Source organism: Salvelinus namaycush, chromosome 31, assembly GCF_016432855.1.
Source record: "Salvelinus namaycush isolate Seneca chromosome 31, SaNama_1.0, whole genome shotgun sequence".
Classification (NCBI taxonomy): domain Eukaryota; kingdom Metazoa; phylum Chordata; class Actinopteri; order Salmoniformes; family Salmonidae; genus Salvelinus; species Salvelinus namaycush.
Genome location: NC_052337.1, coordinates 42857003 through 42874788, shown reverse-complemented (window position 1 = coordinate 42874788; position 17786 = coordinate 42857003). Strand labels below are relative to the sequence as shown.

General features: G+C 41.6%; 1 protein-coding gene across 3 annotated transcripts in view; it reads right to left on the bottom strand.

Moving 5' to 3' along the window:
* Positions 1 to 16821, bottom strand: part of LOC120026363 (rab GTPase-activating protein 1-like) — a 137853-nt gene extending 121032 nt beyond the window's left edge. For all 3 annotated transcript variants that reach the window (XM_038971203.1, XM_038971204.1, XM_038971206.1), the window contains exon 1: positions 16729 to 16821. The gene's annotated coding sequence lies outside the window, so the exon portion shown is untranslated. The remainder of the gene's footprint in view (positions 1 to 16728) is intronic.
* Between the last annotated feature and the right edge of the window lie 965 nt (positions 16822 to 17786).

Sequence of the window (17786 nt, the reverse complement as noted above, 5' to 3'; positions counted from 1 at the left end):
ACGTAACCAATCACAGCCCTACTTTACTTGCATCATTGCACATCCTGCAAATCACCAGCAGAGAGCAACCATTTTGAATCCATTTTCACATTCACTCAGTTGGTAGTGCTTACAAATTGGATCATAACTCAAAAAGTAGCAGAGATCCCACTCTGGAACTTTGATATGCCCGTAAATGGGGTCCTATAAAATCCGCACTGCGGAGAACGCGAACTGAATCGTGGAATCCAGACATTAAGACAGAGTTCAACAATATAAAAACAATTGTATTGAACTTATTAGAACATTCATTCATTTCCCGAAGATTATCATGAGACATGAACAAAATCAGTGATTAGTATTTTCCTTTAACTTCTCTGTCAGCACATGAACGCTAGAACTTTGTGTAGCCATTAGCGATGAAGCTAATGTAATGACATCCGCCTTGTGGGAAAAAGGATTTCCCCCCAGAAAAATTGCCGATGACTGCCTGGCAGAATGATATCATGATATTATTCGCATCAATCCAGTGGCCATTTGTTTTGCAAACTGCAATCACATGAGCGCTACAGAAACATTAATAACCAAACAATGGTCAATTGCTGGTGCACACTTGAATTAAAGGGTAACTACACCCAAAAGAATTCCAAGACCTCAAAAGTGGTTTCCTGATGTGGTTGAAGCACTGTGGACTCGAAAAATTGGGATTTTGAGAGTGAAAGACCTAAAAAAAAAAAATGGGGGGGAAATGGAAAAAACAGAAACCTGGAAAAACATAACTGAGAAAAATGAATTTCAGAAAAAACTGAATCAGGCAAAAAATAAAGCAGATTTTATAAACAGATATAAATGTTCAACAATATATTTAAACATTAGCCTAATAAAAAATATATACAGTATCAGTCAAAGGTTTGGACGAACGTACTCATTCCAGGGTTTTTCTTTATTTTTAGTATTTTCTACATTGTAGAAGACATCAAAACTTTGAAATAACACATATGGAATCATGTTGTAAACAAAAAAGTGTTAAACAAATCAAAATATACTTTATATTTGAGATTCTTCAAAGTAGCCACCCTTTGCCTTGATGACAGCTTTGCACACTCTTGGCATTCTCTCAACCACAGTGGTCAGGTATTCTGCCACTGTGCACTCTCTGTTTAGGGCCAAATAGCATTCTAGTTTGCTCTGTTTTTTTGTAAATTCTTTCCAATGTGTCAAGTAATTATCTTTTGTTTTCTCATGATTTGGTTGGGTCCAATTGTGTTGCTGTCCTGGGGCTCTGTGGGGTCTGTTTGTGTACAGAGCCCCAGGATCAGCTTGCTTAGGGGACTCTTCTCCAGGTTCATCTCTCTGTTGGTGATAGCTTTGTTATGGAAGGTTTGGGAATCGCTTCCTTTTAGGTGGTTGTAGAATTTAACGGCTCTTTTCTGGATTTTGATAACGAGCGGGTATCGGCCTAATTCTTCTCTGCATGCATTATTTGGTGTTTTACGTTGTACAGGGAGGATATGTTTGCAGAATTCTGCATGCAGTGTCTCAATTTGGTGTTGGTCCCATTTGGTGAATTCTTGGTTGGTGAGCGAACCCCAGACCTCACAACCATAAAGGTCAATGGGTTCTATAACTGATTTAAGTACAATTCAGGCCATTCACTCTGCAAGCTGCAGACTCACACATTCAAAATCAACACAAAATGTGAACATTGGGTGAAAGAAAATGGACCTATTTAGTCTCAATTTCTGTGGGCTTCTGGGCTATGTGAAACAGAAAAGCCATGATGATGCCATCCTCCATGGTGTCATTTTTCAGCTTTTGTCCCAGAAACAGCTGAGTAGGGTGAGACAGGTTTTGTGTCTGTGAAGGATGACATGATCAAAGAGCTTTTTACCCAAAAGAAATGCAGTAGTCGTGTGGGTCTGATTACTATCTGACCTGGGGGTGGGTGGTTGGATATGGAGGCTAGGGAGCTGTGTTGCCTGCCATATACTGCTGTTATACTGACTCTAACTTAAAACCTAGGTTTAAATTCCAGGGAGGGACATGATTCAACTCATTGGATCCAGCGGGTGACTACTAATAAATGCATGCAGGGCATTTTAAAATACATTTACATGTTTGCCTAATTCCGTTTCGTTTTTTCCCCAAATCCCATTTTCTCTATTTTGTTTTCTCTGTTTCAGATTTTTCTCTGTTTTTTTAGGCTCACTCTCAAAATCAAACTTCTTCTTTTTTTTTTATAGAAAAATACAACAAAATTGGAGGTTCTTAAATTGCCAAGAATGCTTAAACCACATCAGGAGACCACTTTTGAGGTCTGGGAGAAATGTTTAGAAATTTAAAAAAAAATTGTCTGTAGATACCCTTTAAGTTTTAGGGAAAGCCTTTCCATCTGCCATAATGTATACACTGGATTCTTGACAGTTTACTCTAAAACATCTACTGCTAGACATATCATTCTTAGTTGATCTTGTGGAAATTCTCCGTGTACATACTGTTTGTACAGATTGCATTTGATTAATGCAACAGTACTATTTGGATTGTTAATCAGATCCGCTGTTCTTGATTTCATGTATTTTTTTTTTTAAATGTCCCCTTATATTTGAAATAGTTTGACATTTTACTGCATTGTTAGGAGCTAGTAACATTAGCATTTTGCTGCACCTGCTATAAGGAAAATACTTATGCATTTTGTTACGGTCTTATCATACTCTTGGGCAAATAATACATTTTCTAATAAGTTCAAAACATTTAGTTGATTTCCTACTAAGTTCAATACATTTTTGAATATTGTTGAATTCCGTTTTAATGTCTGGATTCCTTGATTCCGTCCATATCGCGGATTCTATAGGGCGCTACATGAGAGCAGAGCAGGGTTCTCCCCAAAGAATGTGGACTGTCTGCGCCACTATGAAATAAAAGTAAAAAAATATATATATTTCGGGTTTTTTGTTATCAGCAGCTAAGTTTCCATCCAAATGACAACAGATTTTCATGAAAATATGGATATTTTCCCACAGTGGTGTGTTTCCACCAAACGGACTTGTTGGGGAAAGGAATCAGTGCGTGATGACGTAGTGCACACAAAAAGTACTTTTTCACTTCAGTTTTCATGTACTGAATAAAAATGTAAAGTTCAATGTGTTTCCATCGCATTTTCAACTCGATAGTTAGGTCACAAAAATTGTTGCGTTAAATAGCAAATGTGCCTACTCTGATTTTAGCAGGTGCGCACTAGCCAACAACAGCTCAAAGATACAGTGTGAGATTATTAAAGGTTTTATTTGCCAAATGGCAGTCAAGCATCGACCATCAAGTCACCAGAATAAGATCCTCAATATTTATTGGAAAGGAGCACCAAGTTCATCACTGAGCACTTTCACCACCCTGTGAAGTTCATCGTAACTTATTTCACCTGGAGTCTAATAAACTGCATGGTTTCCCGAGCTGTAGAGGGAGGACCACACAACATATCGTGCGATTCCAGGTTTACAGTGGATCTTTCCCTTTCAACACGATTCAATACGGATCTAGTTACAGTGCCTTCAGAAAGTATTTACATTCCTTGACTTTTTCCCCAAAAAATTGTGTTACAAAGTGGGATTAAAATGGATTTTATCATCTAATTTGTTTGTCAACAATCTACACAAAATACTCTGTAATGTCAAAAAATAAATGAAAAATAAGACAAAAATAACTTGATTAGATAAGTATTCAACCTCAATGCGTTAGAATTGCCTTAGGCTGCGATTACAGCTGTGAGTCTTTCTGGGTAAGTCTCTAAGAGCTTTCTACACCTGGATTGTGCAACATTTGCCCATTATTCTTTTCAAAATCTGTCAAATTGGTTGTTGATCATTGCTAGACAACCATTTTCAGGTCTTGCATAGATTTTCAAGCAGATTTAAGTTAAAACTGTAACTCGGCCACTCAGGAACACTGTCTTCTTGGTAAGAAACTCCAGTGTAGATTTGACCATGATTTAAGTTATTATGCCTGCTGAAATGTGAATTCATCTCCCAGTGTCTGGTGGAAAGCAGACTGAACCAGGTTTTCCTCTACGATTTTACCGGTGTTTAGCATTCCATTTATTTTTTATCCTGAAAATCTCCCTAGTCCTTAATGACTACAAGCGTACCCATAACATGATGCAGCCACTACTATGCTTGAAAATATGGAGAGGTACTCAGTAATGTTCTGTATTGAATTTGCCCCAAACATAACACTTTGTATTCAGGACAAAAAGTGAATTGCTTTGCCACAATTTTTGCAGTATTACTTTAGTGGCTTGTTGCAAACAGGGTCCATGTTTTGGAATATTTGTATTCTGTACAGGCTTCCTTCTTTTCACTCTGTCAATAAGGTTAGTATTGTGGAATAACTACAATGTTGTTGATCCATCCTCAGTTGTCTCCTACTCACAGCCATTACACTCTGTAACTGTTTTAAAGTCACCATTGGCCTCATGATTGGCCTCTGAGCAGTTTCCTTCTCCAGCTACCGAGTGAGGAAGGACGTCCATATCTTTGTAGTGACTGGTTGTATTGATACACCATCCAAAGTGTAATTAATAACTTCACCATGCTCAAAGGGATATTCAATGGCTGCTGCCCCCCGCCCACCCACCTCTTAGCGAGGCATTGGAAAACCTCCCTGGTCTTTGTGGTTGAATCTGTGTTTGAAATTCACTGCTTGACTGAGGGACTTGCATGGACCACATACACTGCGCAATAATTGAGTTTAACAGATAATTGTATGTGTGGGGTACAGAGATGAGGTAGTCATTAAAAAATCATGTTAAACACTATTATAGCACAGAGTGAGTCCATGCAACTGATTGTGACTTGTTAAGCACATTTTTACTACTGAACTTATTTAGGCTTGCCATAACAAAGGGATTAATATACTTATTGACTCAAGACATTCAGCTTTTCATTTTTTATTCAATTGTAAACATTATCCCACTTTGACATTTTGGGGGGGGGGGGAAACTCAATTTGATCCAATTATAAATTCAGGCTATAACACAACAAAATGTGGAAAAAGTCAAGGGGTGTGAATACTTCCTGAAGGCACTGGGCTCCAATACAATACAGGAAAGATACATTTTAGTTTGAAACTATTGCGATTCAGTTTGATTGAGAAATCTACCGGACCCATATGCATATGCATATAACCCATTAGGGTGTCCACCCACTGTGCTCAGAATGACAGAAATAAGATGTAGATTATGGTAATGCATCTTAGCAGAACATGCAACTCATGTAATGAAGCAGCCAATAAAACGTAATTTTGAAACATTTGCTAAAATGCAATTAAAAGGGAAAAACACCATTCTAAACAGAGCACCTGATAGCGGTTCCATATGTGACAGAGATTAACATCTCTGTTAGAAACATAGAAATAGGGGGAATCTAAAGATCCAAAAACTAGGATGGGTTGATAATATGACTAGGATTTTGCCTTTGGCTTCTGAACAACGAAATAAAGTTGATATGAAAACCAATAGAACAGGCGAGAAATGGGTCCAATAGGGAAGTGAATGGAAATACATTTACGTAAATTATCCTAATTTCTCCTGTCTATACAGAACTAAATGAAATCATTCAAAATACTTCACCAGAAAGCATGACTTAACCACAGAGGAATCGAGGATCATTATCTTCTTGAAAAAAAAAGAAGCCAGTAATTTGGGCAGAGCGGGTGGCAATAGGCCTAGCTGATTATTGTGTTGCGGCTGTCAATGAAAGCATCTCAATTACGTGTGAAGATAACGTGTCTTGGGTATAAGTTTAAAGTGTTGAGACGAGAAGAAGGGGAGGGGTGTGTGGTGAAGATATAGGCGAGCCTCTCTCCAGAATGGCTCAACTGTCTCCCGCAAAATGCTTGCACATGCATTGTTTCATTGTGTGATTTGTTTGCCATTTTTATTTTTATTCCCCATTACATATGTCATCAGGTTTTCATCAAGGACCTCTCTGTACTTTGCTACGTTCATCTTTCCCTCAAATCTTGACTAGGGATGCACAATATATCGGTGAACATATCGGAATGTTTAGTTTTAACACCCCGATGTTTCCAAACCGATGTCAAAGCTGACGTGAATATCTATAGAACGTAGGTACATGACGTAATGACGCAACGTAAAATGTAGCGCTACACATGCAACACAGCATTCCTAACCTAGCACACAACGTCTGCTGTTGGTTAAATACATTAAAGCCAAGATAATGGAATTCATTGCCCGTGACAATCAACCGTTCTCTGTCGTGGGTGATGTTGGCTTTTGCCGACTGGTCGAGCACCGGTACACACAACCAAGTGCGCTATTTTTCAGATGTTGCCCTACCGGAGTTACACAGTAATAGCGTCACTGCTATTAGCTTGACGACTGACATTTGGACCAGCGATATCAGCCCCATGAGCATGCGGAGTCTGACAGCACAGTGGGTCGCCGAGGATTTAGTACTGAGGAAAGTCCTACTGCATGCTCATGAATGTGCTGGTTGTCATACCGCTGCTGCCATTTCAATGGCCTATCTATTGCCTCACCCCCCTTATCCTACCTCATTTGCACACACTGTATATAGACTTTCTCTATTGTATTATTGACTGTATGTTTGTTTATTCCATGTGTAACTCTGTGTTGTTGTCTGTGTCGCACTGCTTTGCTTTATCTTGGCCAGGTCGCAGTTGTAAATGAGAACTTGTTCTCAACTAGCCTACCTGGTTAAATAAATAAAAAGATTAAATAAAGCCGCATACAAACATGGTCTCTTTTTTACTTTCTTGAGTAAGGCAGCTCCAAAATGTCAGAAAGGTCAGATAGCAATTTAGTCAGCTTTGGTATTTTGTTTCGTTTTTCCAATGTTGTAAATATGAGTCCTTTGATTGGTTCATGATTATGTTTATTGAAATTCTTTCTTTTGATGCGGTGCTGGTGTCAGCTTGGTTGGTTAGGTCCAACACCAGCTGACTGAGAGGGCTCGTTTCTGCGCTCAGCTCTTGGGTTTGAAGTGCTTTAAATTGCAGACTTGAATTTGGACTTGAATTTAGATGTAGCCAAAAATGTCATGATCTTTTCTGTATTTTCATTACCACTGGAAAGCGGCCCAATTCTGCCCTACATGCATTAGTTGGTGTATTTCTCTGGACTTGTAGAATTTTCCCACAAAATTCTGCGTGTAGGGTGTCCCACATTTTAAAGTCCAGTTTATTGAGTGGCCTCCAAACCTCACTTCCGTAAAGAGCTATTGGTAGGATTACACTGTCAAATATTTTGGTCCAAATTGTAATTGGGATGTTGATATTGAATAATTTCATTTTTTATTGCATACAATGCTCTGCAGGCTTTTTCTTTGAGTGCATTCACTGCCATATTAAAGTTTACCGATGCAGATATGGTCAGACCAAGGTAGGTGTCATTTTTAGTCTGTTCAATTATGGTGTTGTTCAGGGTGAATTTATATTTGTGTTTCTGACATCTGCTTTTTTAAATTATTATTTACTGCCAGGGCCCAATAATGGCAATATTGCTCTAGAGTATTAATGTTCTGTTGAAGACCTTCTTTGGTTGGTGATAGAAGTACCAAGTCATCAGCATATAGCAGGTATTTCACCTCTGTGTTAAATAGTGTGAGTCCTGGGGCTGGAGAATGGTCCAACATGTCTGCTAATTCATTGATATAAATGTTGAAAAGATTTGGACTCAAACTGCAGCCTTGTCTCACACCTCGACGTTGTGAAAGGAATTCTGTTCTTTGGTTTTTGATTTGTATTGCACACTTGTTTTCTGTGTACATACCTTTTATTAAGTCATACACCTGACCACCAAGCCCACTTTGGAGAATTTTTTAGAATAGCCCTTTACTTTGCGTAGCATCAAATGCTTTTTTAAAGTCAATAAAGCAAGCAAAGATTTTGCCCTCTTTCTTTTGGTGGCCGTGTTAATTCATTAGTGTGTGTAAGGTGTATATATGGTCTCTCTCTCCGGGGCACTCGACTCGCTCTCTGTGGTGCTCTCTCTCTCTCTCTCAATTCAATTCGCTTTATTGGCATGACGTAACAATGTACATATTGCCAAAGCTTATTTTGGATATTTACAATATAAAAATTGTCAACGGGACAACAGTAACAACAATAACCAAGTGTCAAAATAACCATACATTCAACAATAACAATAAGCATACAGTAGAGTACATGTTGATTGGTTTGTCAGACACTGTCCCTCAACTTATGGCAGGCAGCAATGTAGTGCGCTGCCAACCCACAGCTCTCTGCGTCCTCCCCCAACAGGACGGGTAGCCTACTCTCATCAGAGAGGTCTTTGAAACCTTGAATTAGGGTATCAAATTTGGGGAAATGACACTAATTGTTTTATATTTTTGACATTTTGTCAGGAAATGCAGCTCCGTCTCAGGTTCTGCTATTGTGCAGTGGTTGCACAGCCTTTCCTGTGTATACCCTTCTCAATGGCAAGTCAGTCCTTTTTTTTTTCTCTCTCTCTCTCTCTCTCTCTCTCTCTCTCTCTCTCTCTCTCTCTCTCTCTCTCTCTCTCTCTCTCTCTCTCTCTCTCTCTCTCTCTCTCTCTCTCTCTCTCTCTCTCTCTCTCTCTCTCTCTCTCTCTCTCTCTCTCTCTCTCTCTCTCTCTCTCTCTCTCTCTCTCTCTCTCTCTCTCTCTCTCTAGCTCTCTCTGGAGCTCTCTCTGGAGCTCTCTCTGGAGCTCTCTCTCTCTCTCTGGAGCTCTCTCTCTCTCTCTGGAGCTCTCTCTCTCTCTGGAGCTCTCTCTGGAGCTCTCTCTGGAGCTCTCTCTGGAGCTCTCTCTCTCTCTGGAGCTCTCTCTCTCTCTGGAGCTCTCTCTCTCTGGAGCTCTCGCTCTCTCTGGAGCTCTCGCTCTCTCTGGAGCTCTCTCTCTCTCTGGAGCTCTCTCTCTCTCTGGAGCTCTCTCTCTCTCTGGAGCTCTCTCTCTCTCTGGAGCTCTCTCTCTCTGGAGCTCTCTCTCTCTGGAGCTCTCTCTCTCTGGAGCTCTCTCTCTCTGGAGCTCTCTCTCTCTCTGGAGCTCTCTCTCTCTCTGGAGCTCTCTCTCTCTGGAGCTCTCTCTCTCTGGAGCGCTCTCTCTCTGGAGCGCTCTCTCTCTCTCTCTGGAGCTCTCTCTCTCTCTCTCTGGAGCTCTCTCTCTCTCTCTCTGGAGCTCTCTCTCTCTCTCTCTGGAGCTCTCTCTCTCTCTCTCTGGAGCTCTCTCTCTCTGGAGCTCTCTCTCTCTCTCTCTGGAGCTCTCTCTCTCTCTCTGGAGCTCTCTCTCTCTCTCTGGAGCTCTCTCTCTCTCTGGAGCTCTCTCTGGAGCTCTCTCTCTCTCTCTCTGGAGCTCTCTCTCTCTCTCTCTGGAGCTCTCTCTCTCTCTCTGGAGCTCTCTCTCTCTCTCTGGAGCTCTCTCTCTCTGGAGCTCTCTCTGGAGCTCTCTCCCCGTCACCCTGGAGCTCTCTCCCCGTCACCCTGGAGCTCTCTCCCCGTCACCCTGGAGCTCTCTCCCCGTCACCCTGGAGCTCTCTCCCCGTCACCCTGGAGCTCTCTCCCCGTCACCCTGGAGCTCTCTCTCCCTCCCTCTGCAGCTCTCTCTCCCTCCCTCTGCAGCTCTCTCTCCCTCCCTCTGCAGCTCTCTCTCCCTCCCTCTGCAGCTCTCTCTCCCTCCCTCTGCCTCTGCAGCTCTCTCTCTCTGTATATATCCCCCTCTTTGTGCAGCTCCCTCTCTCTCTCTCGTTACCCCTCTCTCTCGCTCTCTCGTTACCCCTCTCTCTCGCTACCTCGCTCTCTCTTGTTACCCCTCTCTCGCTCACTGCCTCAGGACATTACAGCTAAATGGCAACCAGAACAACAAACTGGACAAACAAGAAAGACTGAAATACAAGCTTCTGATGTTTCCCCCCTCCCTCCCTCCCTCCCTCCCTCCCTCCCCCTCTCTCTAACGCATGTATAGGAAGAAAGCAAATGGGGGTGATGCTAAGTCTGACTGCTGAACTAACGCTATGACTGCTGAGCTAACGCTATGACCCGATCTTCTGTCCTGCCTAGCTAGCTGTCATGTCAGCTAGGTGTCACCATGACAACACCACCAATATATCACTTCAGAAAGACCATCTTGACATTTCGAGATGTTCCACATCTTGACAAAAATGTGGTAAGGCTAATGTAGCCGATCTTCTACAGTTGGCTGGGCTGTTAATAAAGCCTCTCATACAACGGTCATCAGTCAGACTATTAGAGGAGTTAGGCTAGGGTTTACTCGATACAACTGCCAGACGAGGTTGGATATTTGGGTTCGGCTCGTTACTCAGCTGCCACAGCCTTTCAGTGGTGTTCAGCTATGTCTTCAGTCCTGGCACTGCAGGGGGACTCTTAAGCCTTGATCGCAGCGATAGTGTCATTATGCAAAATAGTACGCAGCATCATCTGGATGTTTGTGCAACAAAAGTTCAACATGCTAGCATTTCTGTCAAGCTGTCTACGCACACAGTCTGACGCATACGTTCGATAAATTCAACGTATGCACCACACAGAACGCACTGCAACTGCCTCTGCAAGGCAAACACGGCGTTCCATCGGGAATTAATGTACTTCTTTCTGGTGTACCAAAATGCAATGCCGGTGTGATCGAGGAGTTGACTCTCTCCCTCTTTCACTCTCACTCCCTCTCCAGCCGAACTGGCTGCTTTAAGGCCTGCCAGGCCAAGCCAGGCCAGCTGAGCTCTCCTCTTCTCTCAGTGCATCTCATCTCACCTCACAAGGGTAGAGGAAGACTGTGAGTGTGATTACTCAGGCTTGCAACACATAGTCTAGCTTCAACCAAATTCGCTGCAGTGATTTCAAAAGGCAGAGAGAGGGGGGGGGGGTTACAGAGTTGAGCTTGGGACAGTCGAATCACGAGTGGCGATACACAAGAGAGGAGAGAGAGACGAGAAAGGAAAGAGAGAAACGGCGACAGTCACTGAATCACATTGTGCGGTTGGTGATAACCATCTTATTCAGACGAAGGCACTCAGTCACAGCCACAAGCTTACAGTGGCTCGGGGTGATTCATGGATATTCTTGAAGAGATCTTACAAGGTTTCCTATCATAACCTACTAAAACAGTATTATGTGGAAGATATACGGTATCCTGCCCTTTTACTACGCTGAACCAAATTATAAAAACGCAACAAGTAGTGTTTGCCCCATGTTTCATATGCTGAAATAAAAAGACCCCGGAATTTTTTCCATAGGCACAAAAAGATTATTCCTCTCAAATTTTGAAGGAGCGTGCAATTGGCATGCTGAGTGTAGGAATGTCCACCAGAGCTGTTGCTAGAGAATTTAATGTTCATTTTCTACCATAAACCACCTCCAACGTCGTGCCCTTGCCCAGTCATGTGAAATCCATAGATTAGGGCCTAACTTATTTATTTCAATTGACTGATTTCCTTATATGAACTGTAACTGCATGTTGCGCTTATAATTTTGTTCAGTGCATTCGAAAATATTCAGACCCCTTGACTTTTTCCACATTTTGTTACATTACAGCCTTATTCTAAAATGTATACAATTATTTTTGTACCTCAATCGACACACAATACCCCATAATGACAAAGCAAAAACAGGTTTATATATTTGAGAACTTATTAAAAATGAAAAAAATCAAACAATTTTCACATAAGTATTCAGACCCCTCACTCAGTACTTTGTTGAAGCACCTTTGGCAGCGATTATAACCTTGAGTCTAATTGTGTATTACGCTACAAGCTTGGCACACCTGTATTTTGGGACTTTCTCCCATTCTTCTCTGCAGATCCTCTCAAGCTCTGTCAGGTTGGATGGGGAGTGTCGCTGCACAGCTATTTTCAGGTCTCTCCAGAGATGTTCGATCAGGTTCAAGTCCGGGGCTCTGACTGGGCCACTCAAGGACATTCAGAGACTTGTCCCGTAGCCACTCCTGGGCTGTCTTGGCTGTGTGCTTAGGGTCGTTGTCCTGTTGGAAGGTGAACCTTCGCCCCAGTCTGAGGTCCTGACCACTTTGGAGCAAGTTTTCAAGAATTTGTCTGTACTTTGCTTCATTCATATTTCCCTCGATCCTGACTAGTCTCCCAGTCCCTAAAAAACATCCCCACAGCATGATTCTGCCACCACCATGCTTCACCGTAGGGATGGTGCCAGGTTTCCTCCAGATGTGACGCTTGGCATTCAGGCCAAAGAGTTCAATCTTGGTTTCATCAGACCAGAGAATCATCATGGTCTGAGAGTCTTTAGGTGCCTTTTGGCAAACTCCAAGCGGGCTGTCATGTGCCTTTTACTGAGGAGAGGCTTCCATCTGGCCACTCTACCATAAAGGCCAATTGGTGGAGTGCTGCAGAGATGGTTGTCCTTCTGGAAGGTTCTCCCATCTCCACAGAGAAACTCTGGAGCTCTGTCAGAGTAACCGTTGGGTTCTTGGTCTCCTCTCTGACCAAGGCCCTTCTCCCCCGATTGCTCAGTTTGGCCAGGCGGCCAGCTCTATCTAGGAAGAGTCTTGATGGTTCCAAACTTCTTCCATTTAGGAATTATGGAGGCCACTGTGTTCTTGGGGACATGCAATGCTGCAGAAACGTTTTGGTACCCTTCCCCAGATCTGTGCCTCGACACAATCCTGTCTCGGAGCTCAACGGACAATTCCTTTGACCTCATGGCTTGGTTTTTGTTCTGACATGCACCGTCAACTGTGGGACCTTATATAGACAGGCGTGTACCTTTCCAAATCACGTCCAATCAATTGAATTTACCAGAGGTGGACTCCAATCAAGTTGTAGAAACATCTCAAGGATGATCAGTGGTAACAGGATGCATCTGAGCTCAATTTTGAGTCTCATAGCAAAGGGTCTGAATACTTAAGTAAATAAGGTATTTCTGTTTTATATTTTTAATACATTGGCAAACATTTCTTAAAACCTGTTTTCGCTTTGTCATTATGGGGTATTGTGTGTAGATTGATGAGAGAAAAAAAAATTGGGAAAGGGAAGGGGGGGATACCTAGTCAGTTGTACAACTGAATGCCTTCAACTGAAATGTGTCGTCCGCACCACTGAATCAGAGAGGTACGGGGGGCTGCCTTAATCGACATCCACGTCTTCGGCGCCCGGGGAGTCAAAGGGTCTGAATACTTTCTGAATGCAACGTATGTATATGTGACCTACCACCTCGATTCGGTTTTATGTAGCATAAAAAACAAACACTTTATCTAGTCCTTGGCCTATATTCTAATCTGACTTTGGTGCAGGTCATGTTGTTCTTCGCAATACCGTCTCTGGTAAACACACACTATACAATAAATTAAATCAACATTTATTTGTCACATGCACAGAATACAGAAGGTGTAAACGGTACAGTGAAATGGTTACTTGCATGTGCATAGTAGCAATATCAAAAATAGAAAGTATACAGATAAAAAATATTTTATAATTATTAGATGATGCTTACCCAGACACACTTGTCTAAATTGATGGGTCATGTGAAAGAAATGCTGAAACCACCTCCCAGTCACATCTAGCTAAGTGGATGGGTCACTACTGTCTAGACATGTACACATTCATGAAATACAATAGATGGCCATAATCACCCCCAGACACACTGGCTAAGTTGATGGGTCATGCAATCGTCTAGCGAAGTGGAATATTTTGTTTAGACATGTAGCTAGCTAGCTAGTTAGTTAGTTAGTTATCTAAACAATGAATCACAACCCCAACCCATACTACTAGCAATACAAACTGATTGTCATTGCTAGCCACCATGTATGAAATTCTGTTGTATGAGTCAGCAGGTAGCTAAAGCTAACCAACTAGGTTCAATGTTAGCTAGCTAGCTAACAGTAGGCTATAACTAGCAATGCAAATAGATTGAGATACAAAGAATATTAACGCACAGATCACACAACATTCGCTAGCTAACACTACGCTTTAACTTGCAATGAAAACGACTTCCTTGATTGAAACAACACTGCATTCAAAGCGCCCACTATATTCCAGCTTTTGATTGAACAGTATAAACAATCAGAATGGAGAAAGACCCATTAAAATCACTTATAATGTGTTGCCACCCTAGGATCAGGCGCTACTCATGAAGCCTTTTTAGAACTTTTATTATTCAAAAACCTAAAATACCATTAAACACTGTCAAAAATGTGAAAAATACTGCGCTATGATATTTTGGCCATATCGCCCAGCCCTCGTGGACGATTGAAAAAAATGCATGCTCAATCACAGTTGTAGCCTAATTGTTGGCCTGGCGTATAGCCTTTCCTTGTAAAAAATGTTGCACATTACCATCAATCAATCACCACATATGTCCACACTGACACTCCCTAACTGAAAGTCTTTCTAGGCTACTTCAGGGATACAGTAATAGTCCACAAACTAGTCACGTGTCTCCTCTGCATAGAAAACATGACAGGTGTCTTGCATCAGACAGGTATCATAATGGTCATTCCATGTCATTTCAGCAAGACATGTCACCCACCATCTCAGATTGTTCTGAAATCGCTTCTGCAGTTAAAAACAGATACGATTAGCATTCCTGAAACATTATTTTGTTGAAATATAATTTGATCTCTAGGAAATTAAGCTAATTGATTGCAAAATGTTGTGATCCATTTAATAAACACAAGAGACCACCAAAATGGATAAAAGGGTGTGGTGGCAGTAGCAGGAACAGCGGCAGCTGGTAAAGAATGCAAGCGACTTCAATGGCTAATTTCTCTGAACATGGGAAAATAAATATCACCAGATTCTCAGGGAGTACATTATAAAGGTTGAAGAAGCAATACTCCAAGCAGCAGCTCTATACTACTTGTCAGACATAGAGAACTGATACTGTAGACGGGTTGTTGGGGTGGGATTGCTGTATTGGGGTGGGATTGCCGTGGGTGGCTATTGATCATTTTATTGTATTTCTTATGTCTTACTCATTGTTCGGAAGAATGACAGACCAAATTAAATGTTAGGTACTATATTTATTGAAGATTATATGAATCCTATCAATTAAAAAAAGGGCCAATTTGGGTTCAGAGGCTTAATTTCATAGAGATCTAATTATATTTTAATAAAATCATGCTTCAGGAAGGCTAATCTTAACTGTTTCTAACTACAGAAACAATTTCAGAACAATCTGAGATGGTGGGTAACAAAATCCTCTTTATATGTGCTTTTCGAGGTGGAATGACTCATAGGAGACATCCTCCAGAACAACTGACTATTTTGTTTAGTAATAGGTTAGCTCCAAACACCACTTGTGAAAGTTCTCATGGGGCAAGTGCAAGCCTTATCCTGTCTGACTCCTGTCCAGGACATGGCTGTCAATAGTACACATCCTAGATGCTACTGCCAGGCTGACATAATGCAACAACAGCAAGGCCTATACCTGGAGTTGCACACCATTCAAGGCTACGTGGGGTGAGCTATTTGCACAATGGAAAATTGCAGAAATTCTGTAGCCTGGCACAGAATTCAAAACACCTGCACACAGTCAACAACAACTCCAACAAACACTGATCATAGATAACTGTAGGCCAGGGAACTTTCCCTTACTGTGAGCACCTGTACTTTTTTATGCAAATATTTGAATATGGCTCAGGGGGGTGTGACTAGTACAGTTGTTTTGTCGACTGCTGCCTGTATTTCAGGTGAGTGAACAAACTTCAACTGGCCTGGGCTCCGTTACCATGACTACCGCTACTCATAATCACCAAGGGAGAAAGGGCTTCAATATGGAACGCCAATTGGGTCTTTGCGTGTCAAAAAAGATACACGTCCAAACGGCGTTCCATACTTCTTTCAAATTACAGGCACCAGAGAAATGCGGCACGTGTTAATGTTGAGGATTAATTCATATCCCTTTGGCTAAATTCCATAGTCGTCGTTAGTCAGTCTTACCATAGCTAACTGACGTTACCTGGCTGTCAGGGGCAACTAGCTGTCCCTGACATGTCATCTAACGTTACGGGTAACGTTATAACAGTAACATATAGGCTGTGGTAATTTACCCTGACGTCATGTGTCCTGTAGATCATCAGGGGGGCACTAACTAGCTGGCTAACTAGTCATCTGCCAATACAGATGATGGAATATTACAACTACCGAACCCAGCAACTACTGTTCGCTTGCTAGCGAATTTAGCAGTCCCCGTCATTTGCAAATAACGCCAACGCAAGGTTACGATAGCGCGGTAGTTGTTTCTGTAAATAAATACATTTCCAGTTAACACACGGTTGAGTACAAGAAACGGTAGCTGGCTGGGACCGGGTAGAGCTAACTAGCTCACTAATGTTAGATTGCTACTGTAGTTAGATACCGAGAAAAGCAAGCAGCGAAAGCACTACCTCGTTACGTTACACCCGCTAGCCTAGCTAGCTACATAACTCTGCTTTCTCCAGCCAACTTCGTGATGCCCTGAGTTTATGCAGAATTGTTAATTTGCCATACCATTAGTTGGAGGAACACTAGCTATATGTCTGGCTAGCTAGCTAACGTTACTGTCTAGTTTGGACATAAAACCGTCAGCAAAACTGCTCGGCCTTCAAAGTGATTTCACAAACCTTGAACGTTCGGCAGCCCACTGAGCTAATGTTGGCTTAGTTACAGTAGCCAGCTATTTAACAACACTTCAAATATCTCCAGGCTAAAAGTGTCCTGTTCAGAGGAGACACTCAGCTTATTTATTTAACACAGACATGCATATAAGTGTCGAATATCTTACCTGTTTCGACAATTGTGTGTTATTCCAAAGACGGTTATCATAACATTGCACTAGCTAGCTACATCTGCAACAGCATTTAGGGCTGTAAACACAACGCAAACCCCACTGCATTGCGCATGCGCAGTACAACACACCTCCTTCGAGTGTATCAGGAAAAGCACTCCCTGGGACCTATCTGGTTATTGTCATCCAGACCAGCACTACATTTCAAAGTGTATCTTTGCAAAATTATAAAACAAGGCTATATGAGATAATTAAGAGACAATGTCGGATAAAAATCGAATGAAGTGTCAAATAAGTGACAGATAAACATATTCTGCATAGGATTCAGTCATCAAGTTTCAAGTTTTTATTAGTTGTATGAACAAGATACACATGGTGTATATATACACCGTCCAACGAAATGCTTACTTGCAGGTTTCTTCTCGACAATGCATCAACAATAAGAAATAATACAACATATAAAATAATAAAATAATACAAACATAAAGTAAATGGTTCAGTAGAATATAATAAATATTGTTGCATAAGTATAAAACAGGAAGGCAAAATTATAGTCAAATAAAATAACATTGTATTAGTCACATGCTTCGTAAACAACAGATGTGAACACATGCCTCGTAAACAACAGTGAAATGCTTACTTACAGGCCCTATCCCAGCAATGCAGAGAGAAAGAAAATAGAGTGAAACACATAATAATACAAGTAATAATAGATATGCGTAATGATAACTTGGGGTACAAGGGGTACCAATACTGAGTCAATGTGCAGGGGTACGAGGTAATTGAGGTAGATATGTAGGAATAAAGTGACAGATAGTAAACACTAACAGTAAGTTAACTATTTAACTAACTATTTAGCAGTCTTATGGCTTGGGGGTTTAAGCTGTTCAGGGTCCTGTTGGTTCCAGACTTGGTGCATTGGTATCGCTTGCCGTGCGGTAGCAGAGAAAACAGTCTATAACTTGGGTGGCTGGAGTCTGCCTACCCAAGGACGTCAGAGGACAAAAATCAGTTAACCACCTAACTGGGGAACTCAATTTAACCTTGAACAATAC